Genomic DNA, 12,940 nt, shown 5'->3' with positions numbered 1-12,940 from the left:
GTGAATTTTAAAAAGCAGTAGTTTCAATCATTCTAACAAAGCAAAAACAAACATTCAAAGCTAAAAAGGATAAGTAAGGGAAATATATTACGCTAAAAGGAACTGTAGGCAACAAACATGTATCCATAAGAAACTAATATTCTTTGAATCCCTTAGCATCCAAATTCAGAATGAAAACGTGATGTGAATTTCAAGAAGACACAGATAATAACACAATAGTGACAGGGGATTTCAGAAATCCATTAAGTTTTGGATAGGTCTAACAGAAAGATAGACAGCTGATGATGCCAAGGATAGAAGGCAGGAGAACCTGACTTCAATTTCCCCTTCAGACACTTGCTAGCTAAATGACAGTTTCCTCAGGTGGAAATGGGGATCTTGAAGAAGGAATTGTCAAACCACTCCAGTATCTTCACCAAAAAGCCCTCCATATAAGGAGACACGAGTCAAATATAACTGTCTTAATAATAACAAAAGCAGCAACAAAAATCCCAGAAACTTAACCAAAAATGAAAATCGGGAACCAAACAAATTCTTGGAGAAACTAGAATTGAAAAACTTATGATGTCTTTTAAATGGGACAGCAGAAGAATATACATATTTCTTAGCACCATTCAGAACTTTTACAAAAATTGACCATGTACTAGGCCCAGAAATATTGTAAATGAATGTAAAAAGGCAGAAATAGTTTTTACAGCCTATACCAAATATTGCACAATAAATAAATAAATAAATAAAAAGAGTATTAGTTCAGGGACCGTTGACAAAAGATACTAATCCAAATGAAGACTAAGAACTACCTCATATGACAAAGAGTATTTTTTATAGAGGAAAGAAAAAAGTCAGCACAACTGATTGATATGTTCAGAAAGTCCCAAAACACACCCAATTTAAAACACCTGTAGAACTCTCACCTCCATGAAAGAACAGGTTGGGACATATCTTCTCACATCTCATCAACTGAGCCCCTTCTATCTTTATAATTTTATTACAATGATTTTTTTTTTTTGCTGTGTTGTTTTTTTTCCCATTGATATTGCTGTAGCTACCAAATATATATTGTTTTCTTGGCTCTGCTTGCATCACTTTTCATCAGTTCATATAGATATTTCTTGGCTTGTCTGTATTCATCACACACCATTTCTTATAGTACAGAAATACATTCATGTACCAGAATTTGTTTAGTCATGCCCAGTGTGATGGACATCTTTTTTTTTTTTTTTTTAATTCTTAGTTATCACAAAAAGTGTTGCTGTAAATATTTTGGAGTTTATGAAGCTTTTTTCTTATTGATGACTTCCTTGTGGTATAAGCCCAGAAATGGAGTCCTTTGTCCAAAGGATAGTCATTTTAATAATTTTATTTGTATAATTCCAAATTATTTTCCAAAATGATTGTATCATTTAATAACTCCACCATTAATATATAAACATGCCTATCTCCCCATAATTCTTCCAACATTGACTATTGCCATTTTTGTTAGGGTGAGGTAAAACCTCAGAGTTGTTTTGATTTGCATTTCATTATTTTTTTTGATATTTATATATCATTACTAATGATTTAAAGAATTTTTTCATTGTGGCTGTGAATACTTTGTATTCTTCATTTGAGAACTGGTTGTTTAGATCTTTTTTTCCCTATTCAATCACTTCTTTTATTATCCTAGATGCATTAATATCTGTGTCAAAGATTTTCAATTTAAAAATTTTAAATTCATTTTATCTTTCATAATTGTCTTTATATCTTGCTTGGTTAAGAGAATACATCTCTTATGATAGTTATGAGAGATACATAATCTATTTCTTCTAATTTTAATAGTATGATCTTTAATATTAAGGGCAGATATCCACATAGAACACATCATGGAATATGGTATAAGGTGTAAGTCTCACCTAATTTCTGCCACACTGTTTTCTATTTTTTTCCAGCAGTTTTATCAAATAGGGAGTTTTCCCCTAGGTAATAATGAAATCTTAAACAATGAGTGAATCACAGAATAAATCATAGAAAAAAATAATGCTATGTAAAAGGAAATGATAATGAGATAACATATCAACATTTCTGGAATACAACTAAAGTAGTCCTCAGAAGGAAAATCATACTCTTACAAACACATGTGAACAAAATAGAAAAAAAAATTAATGAGCTGAATATGCATTTAAAAAATAGAAGCAATAAACAAATCAACATACATTGATTTTAAAACTGGAAACAGAACAAAATAGGAATACCTCCAAAATAAAAATACTCAAACTATCAGAAGACCAGTTAGAAATTTTAAATAACCTGATCTCAGAAAAGAGATTAGGATGTAAAGGAACTACCAAAGAAAAATTCCTGGACCTGATGAATTCACAGAAGAATTCTATCAAACTTTAGAAGAACAGTATACATACTTTACAAATTATTATTAAAAGTTGAGAAAGAAAGAACCCTACCAGAATCTTTTTATGAGACAAATATAATTTTTATATTCAAAACAGGGAGAGATATAAAACACAGAGGATTTTAGACTAATATCATTAATGAGCTTGCACTTAAAAAATTTAAACACATTTCTATCAAGTAGATTATAGTGATCCATGAAATCACTCACTATGATCAAATGGAATTTATATCAGGATTGCAAAGACTGTATAACATTAAGAAAACAATCAATATAATCATATTAAAAAGTGAAAACATTCAAACCCACATGATCATCTTAATAGATGCAGAAAAATCTTTGACAAAGCAAAACACTCTTTTTTTGTGTGTGCTGAAAATCAAAATCAAAATCCTACAAACTATACATATAGAAGGACCTTTTTTAACATCACAAAAATAATTTTTTTCTAAAACCAAGATAATGGGGATCTATTAGTACTTTTCTAATAATTATGAGAATGAACCTAAGATGACATTATTATTTGACACAGTTCTGGACATGCTGAAGTTTGGGAAAAGTCAGAAGATAAGGAAAAGAAGTTAAAGGAAAAGAATTAAGGAGGATATAAAACTATCTTCATTTTCTGATGATATAATGGTTTATTTGGAAAACCCCAAGGAATCAACAAAGATAATACTTGAGATACTTATAGCTTCAGCAAAGTTTCAGGCTACAAAATAAATACTCAAATATCAATAGCATTACTGTATAATAATAACAAAACAGAAAGAAGAAATAACAGAATAGAAATCCCATTCCAAATAACTACAAAATATATAAAATATCTGGGAATTAACATTCCAAAGCACAAAAAACTTATATAAATTTAATTATAAGTACCCCTTAAAGAAATAAAGAAGAATTAAAATAGCTGAGGAATATTCAGTGTGCATGGGAAGGCCATGCCAATATAATAAAAAAGACAATTGTTTTCATCATTCAGTTGGTTTTCAGTTATTTCCAACTCTTCATTAGCCCATTTAGGGTTTTCTTGGCAGAGTAACTGGAATAGTTTTCCATTTCTTTCTCCAGGTCATTTTATAGATGAAAAAACTGGGCCAAACAAGATCAAGTGACACAAATACTAAGGATCTTTATTCACTCATTGTCATTCCTCAGTAGATAAATGGTCCAAAGATATAACCAAATAGTTCTCAAAAAAGAGGAATTGCAAAGTATTCAAAACCCCATTAATTTACAACTTACTCTACAAATTGGCCACAACTACAAAAAAGGTAACAAGCAATGTTGGAGTAGTTGTGGAAGAACAAGCACGCTAACATATTGTTGGTGGAGCTATGAAATGAATCAACCATTTTGGAAAGCAATTTGGAATTACGCAACTAAAAATGTTTATATTGCCACCAATAAGAAACATGCCCCAATATATTCCAAAGTATTCATGGCAGCACTTTCTGTGATAACTCAGAACTGGGATCAAAGCAAATACCCATCTTCAGGCCTATAGCCAAAGAAATTGGGTACTTGAATACAATTGAATACTGGGTTGTAAAAATGATTGTGTGATGAATAAAGAGAAGCATGAAAAGATCTTCAGGAATCAATCCAGATCGAAATCAACAGAATCAAGAAAATAATATACAGAGTAACTACAGCAATGTCAATGGAAAGAATATCTGCACACTAAAACATCAAAGTAAATGTAACAAAAGTATAAAGTTCAGATAGAACTAAGTTGAAGACAAATAAGATGTCCCACTTACTTGTTCAGGATGATGGGAAGTCCCCAGATGTGACACAGTACACACATTTTCACTTTTTTCAATGATCCATTAGTTTTCTTGACTTTTTTTCCTTTGTAAAAATACTATTTGTCATATGGGATGGCTTTCTGGAGATGGGGTAGGGGGGATAATTGGGATAACTTTGGCAGTGTAAAAAAAACAACAACAACAACAAATGAAAGTCTTTAAAATTAAATGAAAAGGTAGCTTATTTTTCTATAGGCATTATGATTCTAAAGTCTTCTGACTCATAATAGAATCAATCAGCAGATCCATTTCTCCCCAGGTTCTGCCCCTGATTCTGCAGACTTATTCATCACATCTCTTTGCTTCTCAACCTGGATGACCTCCCAGTCCCCTCCTCTCAGTGAGAAGCAGGTTCTTTCTCTGCCTCTCCCTGCCATGTTTTGCTGTTCCCTCTTACCTGTCTTTACCTGTTAGAATGTAAGCTGCTTGAGGGCAGGGAATATCTGGGTTTTTTTTTTTTTTTTTTTTTGGTTATTGTTGTTTGCATTTGTATTTTCAGAGGTTTGCCTGGGGTTTTGCCCAAAGTAAATATTTAACAAATATCTAACAAATGCTTTGATCAAAAGACCTCAGTTCCAATCCTGTTTTTGACACTTGCTAGCTACGTGACTATAGGCAACTCACCTCCATTATCCCATCTGTAAAATGGGAATAAAAATTCTTGCATACCTATCTCACACATGGAGTTGTTATGAAAACCAGCATGGAACGGCAGGTAGAGCTCTATGTTTGGAGTTAGGATTTGTGCTCTAATGTTCACTAGCTAAGTGATCATTAGCAAGTCAATTAACCCTAAGAACTTCAATTCTCTTATGGAAAAAAATTAAGTATAATCATAACATTTACATTACTGACTTTACAGGATCGTTGTGAATCTAAAATAAGATGATGTACATTTTGTCCCTTTGCCTCCCAACTTGTAAGTAATTAGTTTGTTCCCTTAAAGAATGAAAAGAAAAGAATGATTGCTCTAGGTTTAAGGTATTTTGTCAGTCCACAATCTGAAAACTCGAGAGCCTTCAATGGTGCATTCACCTTACTAATCAGACAAAGAAATAGTTAGCTCAAATCAAAGGCACAGAAAAAACAGTAGCTTTTAAATATCCCCCCATAAGCTTGTGTTCTTTATCATAACTATATGTGGCATGCTGGGAAGGTGTGATACACACACACACACACACACACACACACACACATACACTCAGAGTATTCTAGTGAAAAGTTACACACATTGGGAACACACATGACCAAAGCAACTCCCACTCTCAGTACTACAAGGGCCCCAATATCCTTTCTGTTCTTCTGGTTTTCTGCCCAGATGAAGCATCTCTGCTGGACTTGTTCATCCCTGTAATTCAATCTGATTCTGTATCTGAATTCTCTACACCTGTTCTCTGCTGGGCATAGCATCTCCAACTGAGCAACTTGCTCTTCTCTTAATAGCCATTGGTAATGGTGAGGGAGGGGCCTGAGGGGAAAGGAATCTACATCCTTCTCCATATTAGGATCTAAAAAGCATAAAAGACAAGAGAAAATGGTTCTCAAGAATGGGGTTCTCCTCCATAGCTGACTTTCCTCTAGACTGCCAAAGTTGACCATCTAACCTAGTAGAATTATCCTGTCTTGACACTCTGAGAGCTGATTGGATCACTTTCAAAAGGCTATGAAATTAATGGCTGGCTGCCTTACAATTTGGTCAAGTTTAATTGAGCAACTTCTTTAACTACCCCTAGGAGGAAAAACCTATGAAGATTATTTTTTACATTTCCTCTAAAAATGTTAATGGTCGATTTCCCATTTAGTATTTTTCATAAGGTTCATATATGATTACTCTTACTATAAAGTCAAGTCAACAAGCCTTTATTGAGCATCGTATTCTGAGCATTGTTAAGCACCGGGGATACAAAGAAAGGCAAAAACACCGAAGGAGATTACAGTCTAATGGGAAAAATGATTTTCAAATAGCTCCATAAAAACAAGATCTAGACAGGATAAGCTGGAGATAATCAACAGAGAGAAGGCACTAGTATTAAGGGGTTTCATGAAAGGCTTCTTGCAGAAGGTGGGATTTTAGCTGAGACTGGAAGGAAGCCAGGGAGAGTCTGAAATTGGTGAACACTTATAGCTCATTTTCTCTGTTATCTATTCTTTATATTCTGTAATTTTGACACAATGTACTGGGCAGGGTAGGAGAAGATTCGATGGCTCTTGGGTCCTCTGAGCAATACTTCTCCATGTACAAAGGGTCTCAGGTGCCTTGAAATGGTATATAAATGTCAGTTGCTGTTATTGTTTTGAAGAAAGTGTTTTTGTATTTCAAAGCAGGGAATCTTAAATGGATTCTATAAATAGATTTCAGAGGGTCTCTGAATTTGGATGGCGAAAATGTATATCTTTATTTTCACAAATCTCTAACTGAACTTTAATATTTTTAAAAATTATTTTAAAATGTTATTGTGGGAACAGATCCACCAGGTTTTAGCAGACTTCTGAAGGGACCCATGACATCCTTGCCTTCAAGTATCATGTAAATGAAATCGATCTTTTATCTGGAGCTGTGATTTCCTCTAACTAGGAAGTATCAGTGGAAAAATTCCCTTCATTGTTGTGAAAAGGGTACATCTCCATAATGGATCATTTTGTACAGTTACCAGGGCCCCTGAGAGCTTCAGTGACAGACCAAAAGCTACAGAAGCAGTAAGAGTCACAGAAGGGACTTGAACCCACATGTTCTGGACCCCAAAGCCAACCCTCTGTTATTTTTCAAAAGTAAGAAGAATTCTCTCAGTTGTTTAGAATTCGAGAATCCCCAAATTTGATGATCCAATGATGTTTCAGCGATCATCTCATTTGATCATCATTTGATCCTCTCAATGGTCCTCTATGGCAAACTGACTCTATCTTTATGTTTCCACTTTACAGATGAGAAAACTGAGACCCTGGAAGTCTATCTAGCAGGCTATGCTGTTAGCAAGTGTTAAAGTCAGGACTTGACACCACCTGCTTTGCCACAAGTCTTATCATGCTCTTTCTGTATTAGCAAACTATGTCTCCGGGTAATACATACATGTATGCACAAATGTTTGAGTTACAAAGAGCACCTGATAAAGTCATCAGCTGCAAGACTCCTTGTATACTCTTTCCATCATGCTTTATTTTAATTTCTAGTTTCAAAATGGAGGCACACAGGAAAGTGGGAGGGTCAGGAGCAGCCCAGAACCCCAGAATGTTGGGAGCATCTATTCCAGTCCCTTTGAGGCTGGGATCAGAATGAGCTGGGTGCAAATCCTGCCTCAGACATTCACTAGCTGTGATCCTGGGCAAGTCATTCAATTTCTTTATCTACAAAAGAGAGATAATAACAGCACCTACCTCATACTGTTGTTGAGAAAGTTGCATGAGATAATCTATGTAAAGTGCTTTGTCAGCCTTAAAGTTATATAAATGTCTTATTTAAAAATGAAGAACCCAGGCTCAGAAAAATGAATTGATCTGCCAAAGGTGAGAGGTGGGATTTGAACCCAAATGCAGTTCACCTGCCACAACACGACACTAGGCTAACACCCTTACAGTATACATGGAGTAAATGGAGCTCCAGAATCTAAAGTAACTTCCTGAGCCAAGGGCAGCCAGAGATCAGTAGCTGGGCTTCCCAACCTCCATTCCGAGGCTCTTTTGTGCCCCACATGGGATGGTGGATTTGAGTTTGGGGTTTGAGATTCCAGTCTCCTCTTGGTTATAATATCACTGAGTCTACACATAAGTCACAATCTCATATTGGGAAGGATCGCCAGAGGCTGCCTGGTCTGATTTTTTTTCATTTTACAGGAGGAAATTAAGCACTAACTTGCCCAAGTAATAAGCACTTAGCTCAATGCCTGGCTCACAGTAGGTGCTTAATAAATGCTCATTGCTTGCTTGGTTAAACATCAGAAGCAGGATTTGAATCCAATTCCTCTCGACTCCAATGCTACTGTGCTTTCTCCTCCATTAGACTGCATTTTCTTTTAGATTCAGTTTTCTTGTTTTTTAAGTCAAAGCCAACTGAATAGAGTTGTTTTGAAGACGTGAGGAGATAATCCACACGGACCTTAAAGCACTAGATAAATGCCAGCCACCATCATCATTATTGTCTCATCACTAGGGAAACGTGAGCTGAGCAGCACACCACACTGCTGGTTTTGTCTCAATTTGGTCCCTGAATTATAGGATCAGATTTAGACCTGCAGGGAACTTATGGGGCTTATTCAAACTGAGCTATAGCAGGAGTAAGTGAACTGTCCAGGGTCATCCAGCATGTGACAACACTGGACTTGAATCCAGTTTCTCTGATGCCCAAACTGGGACTTTCTCCATTGTGTCACACTGTGAAACAGAACCACAAATTGGGAGATCTGACTTTTGTTCCTAACTCTGCTTCCTAACCAGTTTTAGCACACACCTTTGACTTCACCTCTCACAGGTCTCTATTTGTCTCTCTATAAAGTGAGAGGCTGGACTTGGTCACCCCCAAAGTCACACCTTCCATCGCTCTGTGTACAGGTCTCTGATCCTGAGACTGAGGAACCCCTTCCAGCACTATCTTGTGATGAGTATATATGTTATACACATTTATAAATTTTCTGACCAAATGTGTCTGGGGACCAGAACTAATCTGGCATGGGCTGCTATCATAATCAGCTGAGTCAGAAATAATCCCAGAGAGATTGTGCTGTCTTTTTGTAGATGGTAAACCTTATGAAGGTTCTTAGCAAATGATGTGATGAGTATAGACAGTGGTTATAGCAAGATGGCAGACTTTCGAGCCCAGGTAACAGAGCTCTAACTTAGAGCTTGGACCTGAAGGTCGCCTCTTAATTTAGCAGTGGTCCTTGGCTCCATGTTTCTTTCTAACCATATCACTGAGTATTCCAAGATTCTCAAATCCCCACCTTCCCTGCCATGTATACTCCAGACCAGATTTAGCAAAGCTGCCCCATTAATGACTTTACTCCATTCCAACCATCATCATCACCATCATCATCATCATCATCATCCTTAGTAGCACATTAGAAGCAGGTCAAAAACCTTTGGAAAGAGCAGACATATATAAACCAAGGGGAATGCCAATGACAATGGACATGTCAGATATAACCTCCGAACAAGATCTATAGAACAGGTAAGATCCCCATGGATAACCATCATATTAACTCAACCAACAATATACCTCTTCCAAAAAGCATCAAACAAATAGCTTAGTCAGGAGGCTTTGTTTGTGAACACGGAAAGATTTATCCTCTCTGATCTTATGAATTCAGAACTAAATTGCTGCCACCAGAAATTACCAAAAGGTTATCTTGAAGGAACTTAGTCTTTGTGATTAATTTAAATATGCAGGAAAATGGTAGAATCTGTGCAACTCACTGCTGCAGGCTATACAAATTAGCAGCTAACAAAACCCACGACTGAATGGCTATGATTACATGTCAGAAACCCGCTCTCTTTTACAGCATTAATTTTTGTACCATTAATCTCATGCTTTTCCATCTTCTCTCATACTATTACACCTTCCTTCTCTCTAATCTGGTTTCTTCCTCTCTGTTGCTCTTCCCTATGCTTTCCATCCCTATTCTTTAAAAATCCTGCCTGAATCTCTCCCTCCACACTACAATCCTATACAAATTCTCTTTTCCTCCTCTCAATGCCTCAAAAACCCCATTTGCTCTCGGTACTTCCATATCCTTTTTTTCCTCACTCTCTCCTTAACCCCCCGTGATGTGGCTTCCAAACTCATCATGCAACTAAAATTGTTCCCTCCAAAGCTCCCCGTGTTTTCTTAATTATCAAATTTAATGACTTCTTAATCCCCTTCTCTCTTGACCTCCCTGAAATATCTGACATTATTAACCACCTTCTCTCTGGGTATTCTTCCTCTGCTGGTTTTCCTTCTGGCTGTCTGATCACTCCTCAGTCTACTCTGTGTATTGACTAATGGATCGAATGATTCATCATCCATGTCATATCCACTAATTGGATGCAGATGCCCAGCTAGGTCTTGGACCCTTCTTGTTTCTCTTTAGACTCTTTCACTTGGTGTCCTCATCAGCTCCTCTGGGGCCAATTGGCATTTCTATGCAGATGACTCGCAGAGTTCTAGCTTCTGAACCAGTTCTTCCTCTGAGCTCTAGTACCACACCACTACCTGCCTCCTGAACACTTGAACTGAATTTGCCACCGGCCTCTCAGACTCCAGCAACAGCAAAACCTCCTAAAAACAAAGATATCCTACTAATGAAAAGCTTAAAAGATAGAGAGAGAAGCAGAAGAACATGGAGTGCATCACCCTTTGGCCTAATATTTATGGAGCACTTTGTGCAACATAAGAAAACCCTGTGCTAGCTATTATATTCGTGTCATCATCCATGTCATACCCACGAATTGGATGCAGATGCCCAGTTAGGTCTTGGACCCTTCTTGTTTCTCTTTAGACTCTTTTTATTATATTATATGTATTGTGATTGTACTGGAGTTGTCCCACAGAACCTTTCTGAGGCTGGAGAAGATGAGCTTTTCTTTCCAAAGCTGTCCACGGAGCACTCAGTATATAAGCAGGAGAAAGCCTGGTCCATGGCCTGACTCCAGTTGGACATCATTATAAAAGATGAGACTGAGATGACAATAAAAGAAATGATGGTGTTCGTTTACTGCTTTAAAGTTTGCAAGGCATTTTATAAATATTATCTCCTGTTTGTCTCACAGGTGTCCTGTAAATTCTGTCCTAAAGGTATTATTGTCTCTTTTTTTATAAATGACACAACTGAGGTTCCGTTAAGAGACACCAGAGGGGAGAGTGGAACTCACATCTTCTGAGCCTGGGTCCAGAGCTGAAGCTGCTCTGCCAAAGTTTATGCCGGAGGGCATGTTCCTGATCCAAATGTCCTTCCTCGGAGGCCTTCAAAGGACAGGGACGTGGCTCCGGTCAGTTTGTGGCAGAGCCGGCTCCACCAGAAGCCAGGTCTCCCAATTTCAGGTCCACTTTCTCCTCCTCCCTTTCCCCCTTGCCTCCAGTTACTAAAAACCAGCTTAGCGTGGGGACTTAAATGGATACTCTCAGCAAGGAAATAGGGAAAACTGCCGAGACCCCATCCAGTTGAGCACATGGGCATCTAGATTCAGCCCAGGTCAAAGGTCCCACTTTATAAATGAGCTAAATGCAACAAAACTGTTATTTGGGCAGAAATGGAGCAGTGCAATAAGTCAGGGGTGTGCATTTCACGTGCAGAGATTCAGCCCATAATGGGAGCATTAAAAATGTAATTGATTTCAGCGAGACCAGGGCACTCGTGGCTTGGGATCTGGGCAACTCTTCCTGAGATTTAACCTCACAATCCACTCTCTGATGGAAAGAGAGCCCCATGGCGTGGGCTGAGGGGGATGGCACACTGACACAGTCATTCGCTCACAAAAAGCCTGAGTAAATAAATCTTGCTTTGAGACTTTGGGCAGCTCATTGGCCGGTCCCCTGAAGGCACCCTCAGAACAGAAGAAAACAGGGAAGTCATCTCTGCCCCCAGCGTGGGCGCCATTGATGCCCACAGTCCACTGCTCTCCCAAGAAAAAAGAAATAGATCATCGTGTCAGTCCTCTGCATCAGTTTCTCCCCATCAAAGCCAGGGCTGATGTCCTCGAGGCATTTTCTGTTTTATCTAGTTAAGTTTTAAAATCAAATCAATCTTTTCCCCTAAACCATTGGGGTTTTCCAACCATTTCTTGGCCCTACATTAGAACCCTTTTCTTACAAAGAATTAGAATTTAGCAAAATAAATCAATCTGTAGTGGCCATGTAGGAGCCCACACAGCCCTCCTACCATGAGAGTATCTCAGTTCTGGGAGAAGATATCCTGTGTTCTCCTGCCACAGAGATGGGAGGATCCTCCTCATCCTGGGCCAGGTAGCCAGACTACAGTTTGGGGTCAGAAAGAAGCAGCATTGCCCTCAGTAAGAGGGCCACCGCCTGAACGCGTGCCACAGCTGAGGATTGGACTTCCTGCTCCTTTGTCTCTCCTTTTAGGCTTCAGGGCCTCAAGAGAGGCATCTACTCTGTCATTTTTACTTTCAGACAGGAGAGGTAGAGCCCTGCCAGATCCAGAATCAAGCCATGAAGACCTTAGCTGTGCAGGGAAGTTGTCCTGGAACTTGGAACTTGCCATAGAAAAACACTACCTGGCTGTGTGACCCTGGGTAAGTCACTTAACCCCAATTGCCTCAAGAAAAAAGTAAAAAAAAAAAAAAAAAAAAGACAAGAGCCACAAAAGCAAAGTGACTTGTTTCCCAAGGGCCGGAATCCCAGCCTGGCCAAAGGCTGAACGCCACACATGGCTCCTCAGAGGATGCCCCCAAGCTCCCTTTTCATATTCCTCCCATTTTTATAATTTGGTTTTATTATCTTCATTTATAATTATGATTGTTATCATTGATACAACAAGAGGAGCAACAATAACAAATAAGGGACAGGATGGAGAAGCCCTGAAGAGAGCTGAGCCCAAGTGACGGACACACCCACGTGCACATATACACACATGCACACGGGCACCCACACCAGGTGCAGAGTTCCTGTCCACGCAAACCTGCACACACCCAAGATAGACATGTATCACACACACACAACACATTGTTCCTGCCTATAATCCATATATGTGTGTGCCCATCTGTATAACACCTACATATATTGTGCACCACATGTATACACACACATTGTTCC

Source organism: Sminthopsis crassicaudata, chromosome 4 (assembly GCF_048593235.1).
Source record: "Sminthopsis crassicaudata isolate SCR6 chromosome 4, ASM4859323v1, whole genome shotgun sequence".
Taxonomy (NCBI): Eukaryota; Metazoa; Chordata; class Mammalia; order Dasyuromorphia; family Dasyuridae; genus Sminthopsis; species Sminthopsis crassicaudata.
The sequence above is the reverse complement of the archived record's forward strand: the minus strand, read 5'-3'. Positions refer to the sequence as shown.